The sequence below is a fragment of the Pogona vitticeps genome, chromosome 2 (genome assembly GCF_051106095.1).
Source record: "Pogona vitticeps strain Pit_001003342236 chromosome 2, PviZW2.1, whole genome shotgun sequence".
Classification (NCBI taxonomy): domain Eukaryota; kingdom Metazoa; phylum Chordata; class Lepidosauria; order Squamata; family Agamidae; genus Pogona; species Pogona vitticeps.
In genome coordinates, this window is record NC_135784.1 from 195,872,724 (window position 1) to 195,889,091 (window position 16,368).

The 16,368-nt window shown below is 41.2% G+C and overlaps 1 long non-coding RNA gene across 1 annotated transcript in view; it reads left to right on the forward strand.

Annotated features, from left to right (window-relative positions):
* The window catches only part of LOC140704777 (uncharacterized), an 85,864-nt gene that overhangs the window by 857 nt on the left and 68,639 nt on the right, over positions 1–16,368 (forward strand). Inside the window, exon 2 of the long non-coding RNA XR_012084197.2 lies at positions 3,131–3,210. This is a non-coding gene — a long non-coding RNA (uncharacterized LOC140704777). The remainder of the gene's footprint in view (positions 1–3,130; positions 3,211–16,368) is intronic.

Below are 16,368 nucleotides of genomic sequence, written 5' to 3' on the forward strand. Positions count from 1 at the left end.
CCAGTGAGCACTCAGGATTGATTTCCTTTAGAATTGATAGGTTTGTTCTCCTTGCAGTCCAGGGGACTCTCAAGAGCCTCTTCCAGCACCACAATTCAAAAGCATCAATTCTTCAGCGGTCAGTTTTCTTTATGGTCCAGCTCTCGCTTCCATACATCACTACAGGGAAAACCATAGCTTTGACTATTCGGACTTTTGTTGGAAAGGTGATGTCTCTGCTTGTTAAGATGCTGTCAAGGTTTGTCATTGCTTTCCTCCCAAGAAGCAGGCATCTTTTAATTTCGTGGCTGTTGTCTCCATCTGCAGTGATCATGGAGTCCAAGAAAATAAAATCTGTCACTGCCTCCATATCTTCCCCTTCTATTTCCCAGGACATGATGGGACCAGTGGCCATGATCTTAGTTTTTTTGATGTTGAGCTTCAGACCGTTTATTGCACTCTCCTCTTTCACCCTCATTACAAGGTTCCTTAATTCCTCCTCACTTTCTGCCATAGAGTGGTATCATCTGCATATCAAAGGTTGTTGGTATTTCTTCCGGCAATCTTAATTCTGTCTTGGGATTCATGCAGTCCAGCCTTCCGCGTGATGTATTCTGCATATAAGTTAAATAAGCAGGGAGACAATATACAACCTTGTCGTACTCCTTTCCCAATTTTGAATCAATCAGTTGTTCTATATCCAGTTCTAACTCTTGCTTCCTGTCCCACAAACAGGTTTCTCGTGAGGTAGATAAGGTGGTTCCATTTCTTTAAGGACTTGCCATAGTTTGCTGTGGTCCACACAGTCAAAGGCTTTTGCATAGTCAATGAAGCAGAAGTAGATATTTTTCTGGAACTCTCTGGCTTTCTCCATAATCCAGCGCATGTTAGCAATTTGGTCTCTAGTTCCTCTGCCCCTTTGAAATCCAGCTTGTACTTCTGGGAGTTCTTGGTCCACATACTGCTGAAGCCTACCTTGTGGGATTTTGACCATAACCTTGCTAGCGTGTGAAATGAGTGCAATTGTATGGTAGCTGGAGCATTCTTTGGCATTACCCTTCTTTGGGATTGGGATGTAGACTGATCTTTTCTAATCCTCTGGCCACTGCTGAGTTTTCCAAACTTGTTGGCATATTGAGTGTAGCACCTTAACAGCGTCATATTTTAAGATTTTAAATAGTTCAGCTGGAATGCCATCACCTCCACTGGCCTTGTTGTTAGCCATGCTTTCTAAGGCCCACTTCACTTTGCTCTCCAGGATGTCTGGCTCAAGCTCAGCAACTGCACTATCTGGGTTGTCTGCGATGTCCAGATCTTTCTGGTATAATTCTTTTGTGTATTCTTGCCACCTCTTCTTGATCTCTTCTGCTTCTGTTAGGTCCCTACCATTTTTGTCCTTTATCTTGTCCATCTTTGCACAAAATGTTCCTTTAATATCTCCAATTTTCTTCAACAGATCTCTGGTTTTTCCCTTTCTATTATTTTCCTCTATATCTTTGCACTGTTCATTTAAGAAAGCCCCGTTTTCGCTCCTTGCTGTTCTTTATTTTAGGATCAGATCATTTGAAAGACTACCTACACCCATATCACCTTGTCTAGATTTTTAAGTGGCTTCTGGGTTTGTGCTCTCAACCTTCAGAGAATCAAAGGCCACAACCATCAGACAGTTGGCCTTAGATATAGGTAGTGGCCCCTTAACTTTAGAAATCTCTTCCTGGAAAAATACATATGTCTCTCTCTCTTTACTACTTTGTGAGATTACTTATTATTTGCTAGCACATTTAAAGTGCTCACAGTGTTTTTGGCACATTGTTTTTATTTGAAAGACAACAGACTTTAACAATGAGCCTATGTTATCACTTCTACAATACTGCTGGTGCAAGGCGAAGAACAGCAGTCTGACTAATGCCACCTAGTGAGTTTAATACTATAGTAGTAGAAATGAAATTTAAACTGGAGATTGCTTATGGCATGTTCTTAGTCAGCATGCTGTGAGTAAAATTTGTGATCAGCTATCTTAGTGTCTATATTTTTTTCTTAAAAACAGCTATAATGGAGACATGCAGAAAAGCACCTTCCCTACCTTCTTTTTCTTTGAAGGTATAGTATGCTTTACTGAAGGATATGTACATACAAAAACCCTTGCCCAGCACACATCCATGATACCATATTGGGAGCTAGGGATCACTGCTTGTAAGAATAATTAGAAATGTTAGAAGATCCAGTCACGTATTTCTTGTATCCTGTCTAGTCTGTCCCTGTGTCTTTGAAAGGGTAACAGAACACTCTGCTCAGTGAATACGAACTATTTATCTAAAGAACTATTTATCTAAAGGGCACGGAATAACTAGCTGATTAATTCTACATCATTATTGGTCCATACATCTCCTGTAGAAAGGGAACTGATCTGGAATATCCAGAGACCTGAAAATCTTTGGTTTACAGTCAGTGTCAGGGCAAGTATATTTTCTTATCTAAGCACATTGTCTACAGAATAAAAAGATAGAAATGCCATTCCTGATAAATCTGATATGCACTGTAGCTTTACAGAACTAGTTTGAAGGTTAGCTTGTATTGAGTTCCAGCTCTTATCTATTTGCTAAAATGGTCAAGGACATTAATTGTCCACCTTCCAATGCACCATTCATTCCCTGAATCCAACAAAGCCTCTTTGTGGAAAAACCATTGGGGAATGCCATGCTGACTTTTTAGTTCTTTGTGTTTCAGCAAACTGAATTTTCAGTCCTACATAAAAGAACATTTGCTTTAAAAAACACACACACAAGAATCCAGAAGAAAATCAAACATTTCAATAGTGTTTTTTTAATGGGCCATTTGTTATAAGAAGAATATACATGCAAAATAATTAAATGCATTCTCATATTAGTGTAATTCAATTAAAATTAAAAAAACCCAAAAACTTTGGATAACAGCTCTGCAAAGGTCAAGCACCTGGAGACAAGTGAAACTTTTAAATGAATGCTGTGGTGTTGGCCCTATTAACTCTATATGGCTCACTGCAAGTGTGTACAAACACTGTAGATAGTCAAATTGGTCCGTGGGAGGGTGGGAAGCACAATAAGGCAATGCCTTATTAAGACCAATCAAAATGACGTAAAATAGTAAGTTTTTAATTTTATATGTTGGACAGGATAGAGGCTGGAAGAAGCTGCCACGAAGCTGGAAAACTGGAGTGTCGAGAGATATGATTCTATTAGATGCAACTTTCAAGTAAGTTTCTAAATATATAGATGTATCCAATTTATATAATAGAACAACCAATATGGTTTCTTTACCCAAGCTAGGTCCTCAAAGCAAAGTTAATTTTGTTTTGCATCTAGCTTTTCGGGTTGCTTCAAAATAAGTCAAGCTGCTCATTTCTTTTGCTAGATAAGCAAGACTTAAACACTAATTATGTTTGAATTGTATTTCTATAACATCTTCAGTTTGTACAGTTATTAAAATGGCCTCTTTAATCCACCAGTTGATTAACTATGATTGTGGGAAATTACTTCCAGAATACAAATAAAAATGGCAACTTTCAAGGTTGCAGCAGAATGTTCTGGGATACCAAAATGTTCTTGCATTAGTTACTGAATATTCTTGTCCTGCTAGATTTGTGTCCATTTATTTATTTTTACAGCAACTGACTTACTTGTGTCACGTAGACAGCAGAGAGGAATTGATGGCAGGTAACTCTGCAAAATTTTGGGGAAAGAGCAGATGAATAAATCACTATGACCAATGTGATTAGGTCTATAATTTATAATAGCATTGTCTGGGTTGGCACAGGGATCAACTGCTTTCATATCTGGATTTTTCACAGTGTTTGGTTCTCTTGAGTATTGGGTGGCTTATTGTACAAAGACAGTAGGTAGATGGCAGTCAGTGTTGTGTTTTCAAACATGGAGACACACCATTTCATATTAATCCCGTCATAGATTGTGAAGTGTTCTCTGAAACCTGCACACTTATCAGTAATTCATTCAGTGTGGAATCTCGATCTTGGGAATGAATTTAAATGAAGACCTTGTGGCGCAGTGGTTAGACTGCTGTACTGCAGCCAAAACTGTGCTCACGTCCTGGGGTTCAATCCCAGGTAGCCAGCTCAAGGTTGACTCAGCCTTCTATCCTTCAGAGGTCGGTAAAATGAGTACCCAGCTTGCTGGGGGGGGGGGCAATGTGTAGCCTGCATAATTAACTTGTAAACCGCCCAGAGAGTGCTTGAAGTGCTATGGGGCGGTACATAAGGAGCACGCTTTGCTTTGCTTTTTTCTTTTTTCTTTTTCTTTCTTTTTTCCCGTTTAGTCGTTTAGTCGTGTCTGACTCTTCGTGACCCCATGGACCAGAGCATGCCAGACCCTCCTATCTTCCACTGCCTCCTGGAGTTGGGTCAAATTCATGTTGGCAGCTTCGATGACACTGTCTCATCCTCTGTTGTCCCCTTCTCCTCTTCCCTTCACACTTTCCCAACGTCAAGGTCTTTTCCAAGGAGTCTTCTCTTCTCATGAGATGGCCAAAGTATTGGAGCCTCAGCTTCAGGATCTGTCCTTCCAGTGAGCACTCAGGCTTGATTTTCTTTAGAATTGATAGGTTTGTTCTCCTTGCAGTCCAGGGGACTCTCAAGAGCCTCCTCCAGCACCACAATTCAAAAGCATCAATTCTTCGGCGGTCAGTTTTCTTTATGGTCCAGCTCTCGCTTCCATACATCACTACAGGAAAAAACATAGCTTTGACTATGCTGACTTTTGTTGGCAAGGTGATGTCTCTGCTTTTTAAGATGCTGTCAAGGTTTGTCATTGCTTTCCTCCCAAGAAGCAGGCGTCTTTTAATTTCGTGGCTGCTGTCTCCATCTGCAGTGATCATGGAGCCCAAGAAAGTAAAATCTGTCACTGCCTCCATATCTTCCCCTTCTGTTTCCCAGGACGTGATGGGACCAGTGGCCATGATCTTAGTTTTTTTGATGTTGAGTTTCAGACCGTTTTTTGCACTCTCCTCTTTCACCCTCATTACAAGGTTCTTTAATTCCTCCTCACTTTCTGCCATCAGAGTGGTATCATCTGCATATTGGAGGTTGTTGATATTTCTTCCGGCAATCTTAATTCTGTTTTGGGATTCCTCCAGTCCAGCCTTCCGCATGATGTATTCTGCATATAAGAGCCTCAATTGCGGGGTCCCACAGGGGTCAATCATCTCCCCAATGCTGTTTAACATCTATATGAGACCGCTGGGTGGGGTCATCAGGGGGTGTGGGGCTTCGTGTCATCAATTCCCCCGATGACACCCAGCTCTACATCTCCTTTTCACCAACTGCAGGTGATGCTGTCCTGTCCCTTCAGCGCTGCCTGGAGTCTGTACTGAAATGGATGCAGGAGAACGGGCTGAGGCTGAACCCGGATAAGACGGAAGTTCTGAGGGTGGGTGCCCCCGCGGTAGGTGGCTTGGGTGACTCACGTTTGGGGAGGTCACTTTGGCCGCGAAGAGTGGGGTTCGTAGCTTGGGCATACACTTGGACCCGACGCTCACCATGGAATTCCAGGTGTCGTCGGTAGTCCGCACTGCCTTCTTCCATATCTGGCAGATTGCCCGGCTGCGACCCTACCTTGACTCGGGGGTGCTCACCACCTTGGTACATGTGCTCGTAATCTCAAGATTAGACCACTGTAATGCGCTCTACGTGGGGCTGCCTTTGAGGCTGATGCAGAAACTTCAGGTGGTGCAGAATGCTGCAGCCAGACTCCTTACTGGAGTGAGAAAACACCATAATATTTCTCCTATGCTGGACGCATTGCATTGGCTGCCCATCTGTTTCCACGTCAACTTCAAAGTTCTAATGCTTACTTATAAGGCCCTAAATGGTTTAGGACCTCGATAGTTGGCGGAACGCCTACTTCCACCAAGGTCTACCCGGATCACCCGCGCGAGTCAGGAGGTGAGGCTGAGGAGCCTGACGCCGAGAGAGGCCCGGAAGGAGAAGACACGAAACCGGGCCTTCTCAGCGGTGGCTCCTCGCCTTTGGAACAATCTCCCTCCGGGAATTCGCGCAGCCCCTACACTGGGCATCTTCAAAACCCAATTAAAAACATGGTTATTTATTCAGGCCTTCCCTCCAGCCAATTCTTGATTTTCTTCTTCTTATTTTCCTATTTTTAGTTTATTCTAGTTGTTTTGTATTAGCCATGTATCTGTTGTATTTTATTGTTTAATTTTATATTTGAAGCCGCCTAGAGTGGTCCATTGGTCCAGATAGGCGGGGTATAAATCAAATAAATAAATAAATAAGCCAGGGGACAATATACCGCCTTGTTGTACTCCTTTCCCAATTTTGAACCAATCAGTTGTTCCATATCCGGTTCTAACTGTTGCTTCCTGTCCCATATATAGGTTTCTCAGGAGATGGATAAGGTGGTCAGGCACTCCCATTTCTTTAAGGATTTGCCATAGTTTGCTGTGGTCCACACAGTCAAAGGCTTTTGCATAGTCAATGAAGCAGAAGTAGATGTTTTTCTGGAACTCTCTGGCTTTCTCCATAATCCAGTGCATGTTAGCAATTTGGTCTCTAGTTCCTCTGCCCCTTTGAAATCCAGCTTGTACTTCTGGGAGTTCTCGGTCAACATACTGCTGAAGACTACTTTGTGGGATTTTGAGCATAACCTTGCTAGTGTGTGAAATGAGTGCAATTGTGCGCTAGTTGGAGCATTCTTTGGCACTGCCCTTCTTTGGTATTGGGATGTAGACTGATCTTTTGCAGTTCTCTAGCCACTGTTGAGTTTTCCAAATTTGCTGGCATATTGAATGTAGCACCTTAACAGCATCATCTTTTAAGATTTTAAATAGTTCAACTGGAATGCCATCACCTCCATTGGCCTTGTTGTTAGCCAGGCTTTCTAAGGCCCACTTGACTTCACTCTCCAGGATGTCTGGCTGAAGGTCAGCATCTACATTGTTTGGGTTGTCAGGGATATCCAAATCTTTTTGATATAATTCCTCTGTGTATTCTTGCCACCTCTTCTTGATCTCTTCTGCTTCTGTTAAGTCCCTCCCATTTTTGTCCTTTATCATGTCCATCTTTGAAAAAATTTTTCCTCTAATATCTCCAATTTTCCTGAACAGATCTCTGGTTTTTCCTTTTCTATTATTTTCCTCTATTTCTTTGCATTGTTCATATAAGAAGGCCCTCTTGTCTCTCCTTGCTATTCTTTGGAAGTCTGCATTCAATTTTCTGTAACTTCCCCTATCTCCAGTGCATTTTGTTTCCCTTCTCCTCTCTGCTATTTCTAAGGCCTCGTTGGACAGCCACTTTGCTTTCTTGCATTTCCTTTTATTTGGGATGGTTTTTGTTGCTGCCTCCTGTACAATGTTACGAGCCTCTATCCAAAGTTCTTCAAGCATTCTGTCCACCAAATCTAGTTTCTTAAATCTGTTCTTTACTTCCACTGTGTATTCATAAGGGATTTGGTTTAGATTATACCTGAGTAGCCCAGTGGTTTTTCCTACGCTCTTCAGTTTAAGCTTGAATTTTGCTATGAGAAGCTGATGATCAGAGCCACAATCAGCTCCAGGTCTTGTTTTTGCTGACTGCATAGAGCTTCTCCATATTTGGCTGCAGAGAATATAATCAATCTGATTTCAATATTGCCCATCTGGTGATTTCCATGTATAGAGTCGCCTCTTGTGTTGTTGGAAAAGAGTGTTTGTAATGACCAGCTTGTTCTCTTGATAAAACTCTATTAACCTTTGCCCTGCTTCGTTTTGAGTTCCAAGGCCAAACTTCCCTGTTGTTCCTTTTATCTCTTGACTCCCTACTTTAGCATTCCAGTCCCTACTTTAGCATTTTTTCTTTTTACCCATTCCCTAATATTTGTACATCTCCCGATGAAAGAATTCTAGACAATTCAAAAGGTTGCACCGTTTTGTGGCATTTGGTTTGGTATCAGTAAAAACAAGAATAATGAGAATGCAGCCCTCCAGACGATGTTCAGGAGCAACAGTTTGGCTCACTTTTGGCTGGGCTAGTAAGGACTGATGGGAGTCTTAGTGCAACAATATCCAGAGGGACGCACTTAGCCCACTTCTGTAATAGAAGTGTTGGCAAGATACAGATTTTGTTTTGTTTTTCTCATCGACCAACATGGCAAGCATTACTTTTGCAAAGGTGACAGTGGGGAAACAATGTCTGCAAAAGAGCACCAGAAAGACAAACAAGTAGATCTGAGATCAAATCAAGCCTGAACTTTATCTGGAGGCAAATATAATAAAACAGGGGCTGTCCTACTTTGGGCCCATCATGACAAAGCAGGATTCTCTGGAAATGACAATAACGCTAGGGGGGAAAGGCAGCAAGGAAAGAGACCAAAATGGATGAAATGGATTGACTCCCTAAAGGGAGTTCGAGTTTGCAAGAGCTGAGCAGGGCTGTGAAGGACAGGACATTTCGGATATCACTCTTTCACAGGGTCATCGTGCGTCAGAGTTAATATGATAGTATGTAACAACAACAAAGTGTTGTGGCAAATATTTGATGGACAAATAGACGGCACATAAGTGTTCAGCACAAGCGCAATCATTAACTATAGCAAGACAGAGCCTGTTTTAGGCATCGGATTTTGGGGGAATTCTTGAAATGGTAAAAAATCAATTATTATTTCAGTTTTTAGATTCACATTTTCTGCGTAGACCATCTTGAGCTGCTTCTCATAATAATCACCACTAGAGGTCACATTGGTTCAATAATTAGTATTGGTGCAACAAAAAAAATGTACCGGTAATTCAGAAGAAGGCAGCTGGTGTAAAGGAATATGTTTTACATTTTATTTAGGTAGGTAGGTAGGTAGGTAGGTAGGTAGGTAGGTAGGTAGGTAGGAAGGAAGGAAGGAAGGAAGGAAGGAAGGAAGGAAGGAAGGAAGGAAGGAAGGAAGGAAGGAAGGAAGGAAGGAAGGAAGGAAGGAACATTTAGCCAAGATCACTTTGATCCTGACTTTACCCAAACTGAGGAGACGTGATGGACTGAGGAAAAACATCTATTATAGAAATGTTAGGAATACCTTTCTTTTATTCTCTGCCCTGTAATGAGTATGCTATGTGAAAAATCCTAGCACACATGAAAAACAAAATTAGCTATTAAAATTAAAGGCTCACATGAATTCAAACTACTCGTAGAGAAGACTGCCAGCAGAATCTGCATAGTTTTCTCCTTGGGGCTAAGAGCTTGCAAGTAACCAGCTATAACTAATGAGTTAGTTATTTGTAATTAGTTAATTTTCTCCCCCACAATGAAGCTATTAATAATAATAATTGCATGCCATCCAATCAATTCTGATTTATGGTGACCAGGGTTTCCAGGGTTTTCTGTACTGTACTCTGAAATGATTTTCCATTCCCTCCTTCTGGGGGCAGCTCATTCAAGGCCACACAGGCTGACTCTACTCCCAGGAGGCGTAGTTGAGAACTGAACTCTCAACATCTAGCTCCCCAGCCAGGTACCTGACTTACTGGGCGAGCCAGACAATTAATGAAGGTACCATTAAGCTTCATTATGAGTAGAAGACTAGGGGTAAATTCACAGCTTCTGGAGACTAACTTTTAAAATGTACCTTACGCTTTGTAGCCTTGATAAATGGTGGAGGGAAAATGTCACATGATTCATGTTGTGTCTTGAGCTGCTGTGTCCAGATTTTTAGAAGGAAAATTAATGGGAATTGTTTTAAGAAAATAGTGGAGTTCCCCCCCCCCAAAAAATGCATTCATACTACTGTTTAGATAATGGAGCTATAACTCAGCATTTGGATTGTTACACTTTAAAAGAAACTTAATGGCCAAACTCCTGTTGTGTAAAGTTGTGCCAGTATAAACTGGAAACATTTAATTTAAATGTTTAGAGTTTAGTGGTCAGACCTGGCCACAGTAACACACACCTTAGCTTTATCCCGGCTGGATTACGGTGACATGCTCTACTTTGGAAAGTGTTTGAAAACTTCAGCAGGTCCAAAGATGCTGCAGCCAGATTGGTAATTGAGGCTGGTTACAGAGATCACATAAACCTCTTGATACAGCAGCTCCATTGGCTTCCGACCCATTTCCAGGCACAATTCAAAGTGCTGCTTTTAACCTAAATAGCTTGGGCTCATGTCACCCTTTATGTCACCCTTTATGACCCTGCCTGGGTGTTAAGATCATCAGAGGAGGCCTTTCTCTTGGTCCCCTCACCCTCACTAGTGCCTTTGGTGGGGACACAGGAGAGGGCCTTTTCTGTTGCTGCTCTCAGACTCTGGAACTCCCTCCCACAGGAGCCTAGGCTCCCCCCATCTTACTGTCTTGCAAGCAGGCAAAGACTGTTCAGGCAAGCTTTTCCTTAGTGAGTGACCATATAGGAGAGGTTTTTAAATGGTATGTGTTGTATTTTTGTTGCTTCTAAATCTGTTTTAGTAGTGCTTCCACTCAGCATCTTTAACGTAGTGTTAATTCTTTCTAAGTAGTTGAATAATTTACTATTTTTCAGCTTTTAATATTGTGTTTTAATGATGTAAGCCCCTTGGGTCCTTTTTAAAAAGAAAGATGGGATAAACATAATTTTAAAAAAACATTTCTGATGCCAGAATTATTTAGTTTAAATGAATTGGAAGATTCTTATACTCCCTTTCAGCTTCTGTCACTCCCTCAAGCACCTTTTTGCCCTGGGAAGCCTTTGGGAGACTCAGGATGCAGCGGGAGGACTGTAATAATAAAAAATGCCACCAGAGAGATTTTAAAAGGACTAGATCTATTCTAAAACTGATTAACTGATCTTTATTCTTTCTCTCTAATAATCCTATCTTGGCAATGATTTACATAAGTGTTAAAATCTGATGTTTTAAAGGTTTTATGATATTTGTTATTATGATGATTTTATCGTGTATGTAAGCCGCCCTGAGTAGACTTTGTCTGGGGGAGGCGGGGTAAAAATATAATAAAAGTTTTTAAAAAGTAAAAAAAAGTAAAACTACTGTAACTTCTACAGGAATAACCTAAACCTCCCCATATATGTCACAGAGTGTGCCCAGACTATTTATTAGAACTCTGCCTAGTTTGGTATCAGTCTGATAATTGTTTTCAAGGCTGTATGTTTTTCTTCAAACTACCCTTTGTCAGTAACATCTGTTCCTTTTCCTGCACAGGAAAGTTTTACATTTTATGCAAGTCACAGTGGTAGCATAGAAACCTGCCTCTTAGAAAGAACTAGACCAATTTTCACATAATTGTAACTTTCAGAGGACTTTCCCAAATCTCTCCAGAACCGGCAAAGAGCAGCACTATCAAAGCCAGAAGTCACAGCTATTTTCAGTCAAATGACAAAGTCTTGGAAAGCAGTGAGGATAACTGTCAGGGAAGTCTCTTCTGCTCATGCCCAGACTTACCTATTTCCTTTTAAAAACACCAATATTAAGGGCTTGTTTCTCTGGAGCTACTGGATGGATCCACTCTAAAAAATGTTAAGTAGGTATAGAAAGCCATTTGCGATTCAGAAAGCCAAGGTGGATATCTGAAATTTATTCAGAATGTCAGCAGTCACAACAAATATAATGGTCTCCAACCATATCCAGGGAGACAAAACTGCTCTTTTCTCCAAAAATTATACCTTTAATAGTACTTGGCCAAATGTACCCAAATTTAATTTGGATGAAGTCCAGACTATCTAGTAATAGTCTGTTAAATTTGGTTCTGATCTGAAAACTGACTTGAAAGTTATACTTTTTGTTTGTTTGTGCTGCCCTGGTGCAACTCTGTTTAACTTCACTGTGTAATATTCTGGTCAAACTACAATACAGTATGTAGAGCACTCTATCCTTCCTTCTGCAGCACTTTGTAAGTCATGTCATTCAGTTGACTAAGAATAACTTAGAGAGCAGTGCCTTATTCACTTTCTATTTACCTCTCTTCCTGCTGCTGACAGTTAATTCATCTCGCTATTAACCCACAGATCCACAAGAAGGGAAAGCATAGTGACTCAGTCTCTGAAGTGAGTCATAACTACCTATCTGACCTTTGTCTGTGCTGACTTTAGTTTTTTTTTTTAATGATACATTAAAATAGAAACGCACATATGTTATCAAGGGCAAAAATGAAAGCCAAGATGCAAGTTAGCACAGAGGAGATTTTTTTTTCAAGAGAAAGTGGCAACGGAACTCCTCTATATAGAGTGTTTTGCTACCTGCATTGTAAATAGGTAGCAAAAGGCCTGTGGCCTTTCAGTTAAAAGTGTGAGGCTCCACTGAGTTCCAGACTTGGAGATTCTGGATCTTCATTCAGTTTGTAGGGATGAACAGATGGACAGTGAATGAGGGGCAACTTAGATTATACTGTTGGCATCTCATTAGTAGGAAAGCTCCCTTAACAAGTTTAGTCAAGCACCATCTTGCCTCAGTCCACATTTGAGAAATTAGCTGGCTTTTATTTTGGTCAACTGGAAGATAGTGAAGCTTTCTTTCTTTCTTTCTTTTTCTTTTCTTTCATGTCTAATATCTCATCCAGGTACCTGTGAAATATGTGCATGCCTAAATGGTACTCTTCATGGATAGTTCTCTTATTATTGCAAGAGAAGGAAATGCACATTCACCTTAGCAGAACATCTTAAGATTTGCTTTCCTTCCTTGATCAACGGCCTTATTATCACTTTCTAGCTGTTCTGGATTTCCAATATACAATCCCTTTGCTTTGGCATTCTAAAGATATTACTTTCTTTCTGACCTTCCTTGTTGGAGCTTATTTATTTATCTTGCCATTTAGATTTGACTTCTCCCCTGATTACAGATTGAATGCTATGGAATGGGCTTGTTTTGGCTGCTTTGTCTTATAGACCTCTCAGAATCAAACCAAACCCTACATGTATTGCCTCAAACTGTATTGCCTCTTTCACAGTGTTATTATTTTCTGTTAGTCACTGTGGAGATACTGTAATATCTACCTGTATTACAGCTTTGAAGATGATTGGTATATATTGCATACCAAAATGGATTGAAATAGAACTGGGAAACACTTCAACAACAACAACAAAAAAATAAGGGTTGACAAAGGTGGTGGTCCTGAAATATTGACTGCTATCATTTTTTTTTTTTTGCAATATGCATTTGTACTTCTTTAGTGCCCCTCCCAGCTCCTTTGGCTGTTTTATCCTTACTCAGCCAGCCACTGATTCATATTAGAATGCAACTTTGCAGCCAGTCAGATTAGGTACATTCTGTTTCTGGAGCTCTCCAATCATTATTCCATGAACTGAGCTGAAAGGAGCCACCATGGAATCTGAAATTTTTAATTCAACCGATGTCCTTTCTTTCCTCGATGATGGGACTTACCATTGCAGGTGGAAAATTGCTAAGCAGTCTCACTTCCAGAATTCTAATGAAACAGGAAGAGGGTTTGTCTACCATAGGGTCCCAAACTTTTTTGCCCTGTAGACCACTTGTCGACTTATTTGTTTTTCATAGACGCCCTGCCCCCTGCAAAGCTTTGATACAAGTCTAAACTTGCACCCCCAATTTTTTTTCTTCTCTGATGTGGACCCCTTGCATGTTGAAATCAACCCTTTGGGGTCCATATAGACCACTTTGGGAACCTACGATTGCCAAATAGATGCCTTTCAAGGCTGAAAATATACAGTGAGTTGAAACCGAGTTGAACTTGAAGCATCTTCTGTCATTGCACATAATGCAAGTCCTAATGCGGTTTGGAAATGGTGCCAATTCATCATCTTAAAAATCGTATTAGGGCATCCATTACCAGTTGGCCAGTGCTGGGAGACTTACCAGTTACCTGACAGCAAGAACAACTTCACCACCTAGCCTGTTTCCCGGATACCTTGGCAGTAGCTGGATATTGACGTTGTTCTTTCCTTGGCAGAGAAGTAGCTCCAGAGGCTCTGTTTCCATTGCATGTTGAAGACTCTTAGTTAGTCTCCCAACACCAGCACTGTCAGTAGCCAGGAAGCCTCCCAGCATTGGCCAGCCAGAAGCTGTCTTACATTAATGCAGGGAACTGCATTAGAATAGAATATGTATTTCAAGTGGTTTTGTGCCTGTTAGCAGATAACCCACAGTAAAAAAAAAAAGCTTTTTGCAGGTTTTCTGCAAATATGTGGTTCCTACCCAGGAAACGTACACGCAGGACATAAAGGCAGCTGCCATCCTCTCTTACTTTTTCCCAGTGTACAGAATACTTAGATTGATCACCTTTAAATGTGGAGGCCATTTAATTATCATAGCAATGCCCTTAAATATGCATTTGATGAATATTATTATACCCCCTTTCCAAAAGGGCCTAAGATTCCCTAAAGCATCCTTGTCATGAATTTAAAAGGTTTAAACTAAAATTGAGTGCATTATATTTTAGCAAGGTGGACACATGAAGTTTAGAACATATCTACACTAGAGGAACAATACTGTAGAATTACTCACTTCCTCCTAGGAAAACACCAGATTTTCAAGACTAGTCCCACCCACCTACCTTAAAATCCATTTTTCAGTATAAAAGGCATGTTCTCTATGTGTGTCTTTCTAAGGGAACAAAGAGGAATTCTGTTCCACCTTCTCTATAAATCCCACACTGAAACAAGCTGCTCCCTCCTTGTCTATTCATGTGTGTCTGTCAAGCTACTCATTCATGGCTGGGGTTAGAGCTGCCACAGTAGGAAATTGCTCTAAAGATGTTATGATGGTACACAGCCAAAGTGTGTCAAAAGCAGAGGGCAGTTCACTGAATAGAGGTGCTTGTAAAGTAATTTGTTCCAGATAAATCAAGCTGTACTGCAAGAGAAGGCAGCATCACACGTACATCAGATACTTGCTTCACTTGAAAACAAACAGTCCATTGAGAGCTACTTCACACTTTACATCTTAAGTGCCCCTCAAAAATTGCATTTATGTATAAATTGCATTTATGTATAAATGCAATGGACATGTGTCTACAAGCATTTATAATGAACTGTGACTGACATATCACTGTGAAGCTCAGCCATTATGATTGTATATGTATATTATGTTGGCATCACCCTGCTACCTTGTCCAGTGTGTGTATTGTGCAGTGAAGACTGCATGCGAAAAGGGACCCAAACAAGCTTGATTGTAATGGGCAAGCTCCCAGCAACCTGATGTCTTTAAAGTTTCTGAGTTGATCCATGGTCTATTGCAGCTAAATTGATAGGAATTGCTTTAATGTGAACATGCAAACAATGGAAAATAAAGATATATGCTATTGCTAAGTTGCCATCCTAGACAACCTATCCATGAGAATAACTTTAATTGCACTGTCTCATGTCTTAGGAGGAAATAGTATGTCCAATTCTGAAGTGGCCACTGTTACATACAGCACTGATGTTACCTGTCTGTCATGGGTTTGGAGGGAAAGTTCCATCCTATGGGGAGTGGAAGGCGGGACATCAGGAGGAGGGGCTGTACTGTATATATATGTGGAGCTTGTGTGGAGAAGTTTAGAAGCTGGAAGGAGAAGCTGGAGGAGCTGAGAGAAGAAGCTTGAGTGGGAGTCTGTGTGTCAGACAGGGTACTACTGTGTGTCAGTCAGTACCAACCTGATAGGTTCAGGTGTCTGTAGGGTTAGCCAGAACTGATAGGTTCAGGGTCTGTGCTTTAGTTAAATGCGTTCTGTGTGAACCAAACTAGTGTATGTATGATTGAGACTAAGCCACGTTACTGTATCTTATTCCCTTGATCATTTTATTTTCCCTGTGTGTTGTTTAAATAAACCTTATTCCTTTATTTGTTAAAAATCCATTCCTGGTCTGTGTGACTCCTTACAGGGAATGGTTGGTGGCAGCTTAGTGAAACTGTGGCATATCCCAGTAGGTCTGGGTTTGTCACATTGATTGGTGTCCAGCGTGTGGGATACGACTGGTCCAGTTGTCCAGTGGTCCAGCAAAGCCTTGGCAAGTGTGCCCAGAGCAAGGGGGGTCTAGTCAGGGACAATCTGAGGGCGCGTAGGTAATCTTCTAGGCGTACCTCACGGGGAGGTGCGCTAGTGGAAGAACGTGCCAACTGGGGACTAGATTAGGGAGCTCTGAGGCAACCTGTTTTGGCGGGAAAAAAGCTGAGGCAAAACTGTGTAAAGTAGCAGTGATCTAGCTTGTCTGCTGAGAGGCCTAGCAGAGGGGGGTTGGACTCTGGCTGGCAACAGTTGCAAGTTAGTGCTGAAGAACAGCAGCAATCTATAGAAGGCTGGTTCTGAGGCAAAAGAGAAAAAAAAAGTGGTCGCTTTATTTTGAGGCTTGACTTTTGAAAGCAGCCTGTTCTGGGGGGGGATTATGCCCTTGACTCGAAGCCAAATGGCAGAAATGGGTGAAGTGAAAGACCCCCAGGTAGACCAAGGTTCTGAGGATGAATTTGGCTCAGTGCAGGGTGACAGCAC